The sequence below is a fragment of the Mixophyes fleayi genome, chromosome 12 (genome assembly GCF_038048845.1).
Source record: "Mixophyes fleayi isolate aMixFle1 chromosome 12, aMixFle1.hap1, whole genome shotgun sequence".
NCBI lineage: Eukaryota > Metazoa > Chordata > Amphibia > Anura > Limnodynastidae > Mixophyes > Mixophyes fleayi.
The window spans coordinates 74,636,219-74,641,226 of NC_134413.1; the positions used below are offsets into that span (position 1 = coordinate 74,636,219).

The 5,008-nt window shown below is 39.6% G+C and overlaps 1 long non-coding RNA gene across 1 annotated transcript; it reads right to left on the reverse strand.

The window, feature by feature from the left end:
• Positions 1–230: 230 nt before the first annotated feature.
• Positions 231–4,805, reverse strand: LOC142109097 (uncharacterized). Its single transcript, XR_012680276.1, has 2 exons — positions 4,630–4,805; positions 231–1,766 (listed from the first exon to the last, which is right to left on the reverse strand). It is a non-coding gene; the product is annotated as an uncharacterized LOC142109097 (long non-coding RNA).
• Positions 4,806–5,008: the final 203 nt, after the last annotated feature.

The window sequence follows — 5,008 nt, forward strand, 5'->3', positions numbered from 1 at the left end:
CTTGAAATGTTTGCAATTGTATCTGTGCTTGGTCTATAACTAAATGCAAGCTATTATGCTTTGTGGTTTAACTATCTTAGGCTCTGAATTCTTGTTGTACAGCCATATAGTTTCATTTTAAACCAACGTACATGTCATTTAATCTGCAGTGCTATATTACAATAGACGCGAGTACTATAATGTATCTAAAACGCTACATGTAGTTTTAAATATGGCTTTGATTTTTGTCGTTTTCTCTTAACTTTAGAGCTTGTCTATTGTCAACATTGCTTCATTAAACTGCAAAAAACCTAGGGAAGCCCTAAAATCTTCCCATCAATCCTATTAGATATACGTATGTCAGTTTATTTAGTGTGTTATATGCCAGCATGTAGCTTATCATACATCTGTCTCTAGATGCTTTTTAAATTTAAACCACATTTGCGGTTTGCAAATAAACGCTCATGCTCTAACGTGGCGTAATTGTCTAGCTTGTTAATTCTCTCTCTATAACTATGGTGATCGGACTATCTTGGGAACCTCTGTTACATAATCTAAATGTTTATTTTCTTTTCTCATTTAAATTACCGTTGCTGTTTTATTTATCATACGCTTCAATAAAGAGCCATTGTCTGCTAGCCAGGATAGATGGTACAATACCAGCAAAAAGGCGTTTTATCGCGTAATTCTTCCCATGAAATCTCGATATATTTTAACAAGAGCAACAGGGGGATGTCTGTGAACAGAATTTGCTTTTAAAATGTCAGACGCATAGAGAGCAAATTTGATAATGAGACGCACATCAACAAATCATTGTCACAGTAGGCGTCCGTCCGACTTTCTGTCTGAACGTCGACTCCTGTGCCCGTCCGTTTGTGTGGGACTGTGCTTTGCTCGCGTGTAACCGAGACAGACGTCAATATAGTTCCTGACAATTTCAGACCATGCTAAAAAGACAATGTATGGGCGTCGAGATCCAAAATCCCCTCTTGTGTCTTATTTGGAGAGAGTGAGGGGTGGGTGGGGGGGGGGGGGGGTGCGCACAGAACAGTGAAACAGTTCTGCTAGCAGCTGCATAATTAATCTTCTTTTAAGTGTGATTGGTACTGATTAGCTGCGGGACAAAAGCAGTGTGCGGGGCCTATTGATGTAGGAATGCAAGAGAAGGATGATTTGGCTGTGATAACTTGGGTGAATGAAGGCTGCAGATCATTGCTCCTAGCACTTATCATACAGATGAGTTCAGGGCTTTTTCTGTGGATTTTCAAGCTATACTCAAGTCTAAGGGCTAGATTTACTAAACTGCGGGTTTGAAAAAGTGGAGATGTTGCCTATGGCAACCAATCAGATTCTAGCTGTCATTTATTTAGTGCATTCTACAAAATGACAGCTAGAATCTGATTGGTTGCTATAGGCAACATCTCCACTTTTTCAATCCCGCAGTTTAGCAAATATACCCCTAAAGGTGCCAAAAAGCTTGAAAAGTCCCTTATTACTAATATACCCGATACTCCCCTTGTTTTCTACCCCAGAACTGTAGTGTTGTAGTTAGCACCACAACCCAGGAGTTATTTTATGGTTTTCCAAACACAGCTGAGTTCTGTAGATCAATAGCAGATCGCTGTCTTGTTGTCCGACAATTTGTTGGTTCAAAGCAGATCTTGTTGGCCTTGAAAGCAGTGAGATTTAGAGAGGCTGGTGGACCCCACGCTAGGGATTCTTCTTTGGACAAGAGCTGAAATGTTCGCTAAATTACCAATTTGTCTTCAACGCAGGAAGAGGTCCAGCTGAGAGAAAACAAATGGAGAATGAAAGTCTGACAGTAGTTGCTTACAGATTGAAATGAAGCTGGAACGTTCTACGTGCAACCCCTGGATCATAGTCATACTCATATTTTTTAGGTATGGACTTTACTCCGTCTTTCGAAACACTTTCTAGATAGAATAAAACAGAGTTCAGGCTACCTCTTCTGGAACCCTAAACATGTATATTACCTAATCATATCTAATGCCTTTACCACGCAATAAATTATGTCATACTCCTTTTATCAAGAACAGCAAATGACTTTCACAACAGTGACGTCTCACGACTCAGATTTCTGAACAAGAGTTGGCAAGTAAAAATGACAGATTACATTCTATAAGTGCACTAGTATGCGAGGAGGGATTGCAATAAATCGGACGTTTCAACCACTGGTAGGTGAGCAACAGCTCAGGGGCCCAGAGATCGGCAAACAGTGGCTTTCCTGCTGTTGCAGAACTACAAGTCCCAGCAGGGCTAACAGTTTTTTGCCCAAACTTGCAGCTCCCTGACAACTGGTGAGATGCAGGCTGCCAACTATCCTTTAGACCAGTGACGGGCAACCTGATACAGTTCAGGGGCCACAGGGTGCGGCCTTCTGACCTTCAAAAGGGCCACACATTAAATGTAATCTCAGTAATAAAGTAAAGCAATATATTATAGACAAGTGTTACAAGCTATAACAAACAAATCTGACAATAACGCAGAAAGGAGCTGGGGGCCGCAAGTAAAGGCTCGGAGGGGCGCATGTGGCCCCAGGGCCGCCATTATGTTTTTACAGTAACTGTCCCTGTTTGATCCCTCTTGCTTGAACTATTATCTATGGAATTTTGACCACCAAAAATATTTTTCTTTCATTCCTCCTGTGATCCTGTTTGTCTATACCTGGAGACCCATAGATTACACCTTCAGTATCTTTCTCTGAGTGAAAAGGTCAAGTTTTTCTCACAGCTTTTCCCACTTTGTGGCAGCCCTCTGTCCCCCTTTGTTGTCCGCAGAGCTTTCACGTTGTACACACTGAGTGTGTTGTTGCATTGAAACAAAGGCCTTTCATTCATGTGGTATTTTAGGTGCTAGGATTAATCAGGCAAGTTATCGTGCAAACAAAATGGCAATTAGCTGAGGTTGGAAATGATCACTCCAGCGTGTGTTGTAATTGTAAGTCAGCCCTGCTGAAAGGTGGCAAATATATGTGTCATTTCCTAAGAAAATCTATAGAATGTCTCTATAGTTGTTATTCCATGATTAATAGTCGTGCAAAGGTAGATAGATAGATAGATATGGGATAGATAGATAGATAGATAGATAGATAGATAGATAGATATGGGATAGATAGATATGGGATAGATAGATAGATAGATAGATATGAGATATGAGATAGATAGATATGGGATAGATAGATAGATAGATAGATAGATAGATAGATATGGGATAGATAGATATGGGATAGATAGATAGATAGATAGATATGAGATATGAGATAGATAGATATGGGATAGATAGATAGACATGAGATAGATAGATATGAGATAGATAGATATGAGATAGATAGATAGATAGATAGATACATAAGTAGATAGATAGATACATAGATAGATACATAGATAGATAGATAGTCTTCAAACCTTCAAGCGTTCTCTGAAAACCCACCTCTTCAGACAAGCTTATAATATTCCTCAACCACCATCTTAATCTCCCTAGGTTACCCTATTACCACCCTCTACACAGCTAACACAAGACAACAACCCTCTGACCAACATTCCCACACACAGCCCACTCAGTAATTTTACCTTTGCATTCTAGCTGGTCCAGTGTACAATATGATGTAGCACATGCCTTTGTGTTTCAAACTCCCATCGTCACATAGATTGTAAGCTTGCGAGCAGGGTTCTCTTACCTCTCTGTCTGTATGTATTACCCAGTATTCTCTTATTAATGTTTGTTCCCAATTGTAAAGCGCTACGGAATTTGCTGGCGCTATATAAATAAATGTTGATGATGATAGATAGATAGATAGATAAAAACTATATGGAATTATTTTCAAAACTGTTGTAAATATGTATACACACATTTGAATACAAAAGATTGTAGTGTAAAGATGTTAGCACAACCTCTGCAAAGTACAAACTTAAACATGATATATTTCTGCACATTTTAATGTACATACACTATGTATATCATAGTACCTGATAAACGACTGTTAGGTCCAATAGCACATAATTCTGTACGCTCCCACGATCATGTTTTATCGTTCCAAAGCACCTCGTATGATTTGATTTGATTTTATAACTAAAAATCTCTATAAGCGATGGATCGATGACGTTCCGATCCTGCAGTGTGTAAGCACTCAGGACCGGCAGTGTCCATAGATCTCTATGGAGTGTGCAGAGTCACCTTCTTTTCAGCTGATGGTTATGACAGATGAAGAGCACAGATCTGACGGTAAATCTTGTAAAACGTATATAGTGTGTACACATGAATCGGCTGCTGATTGGGACTTTCAGCCGTTGGTAAAATCGTTAGCAATATTGCACCGGGAAAAGTTTTCTGTAGTACGTACCCAGCCTAATACTTGGCTAATCCAGAAAATTTTCGGAACAAAGTTCTGTGGACTGATGCAAAATGTAACGATGATGAAACTAAATATAACTAAATGTATCTTGGCAGCAGCTAGAATAGATACATTTGTAGAAAACAGGTGATACAGGTGAAAACAGGTGATACAGGTGAAAACAGGTGATACAGGTGAAAACAGGTGATACATATGAAGAAAAACCACCTGGCCAGGTGAAATTTTCAGCAAGACCACGACAACAAAACACACCTCAAAAACAACCGTAAAGTACTTACAGGAACGAAAGATGAAGGTTTATGTGATGTTCTCCGAAGTCTCCAGTCCTGAACGTTATTGAAAATCTATGGGGAGATCTTAAACATGCAACACGTGAAGATCTAGGAATATTTCAGAGCTAGAAGGGTTCTGCAAGAAAGAGCAAAGACTCTTAGCAGGCTATGAGAAAGTTTGGAAGCTGTTCTATCTGCCAAAGGAGGTGTTGCTAAGTGCGGGCTGACAGGGTGCCCAAAATTTTGCCCGTCACTGTTTTCTTCCCCCAAAAATAAAATTAAATGCATTGCATCTAGCAAACACGGAGCAATTGTGCATTAAAACGTGCAGATTAATGTTGCATGGTCCATGTACAGGTTGTGTTAACTTCTTTTCACTTAGAGA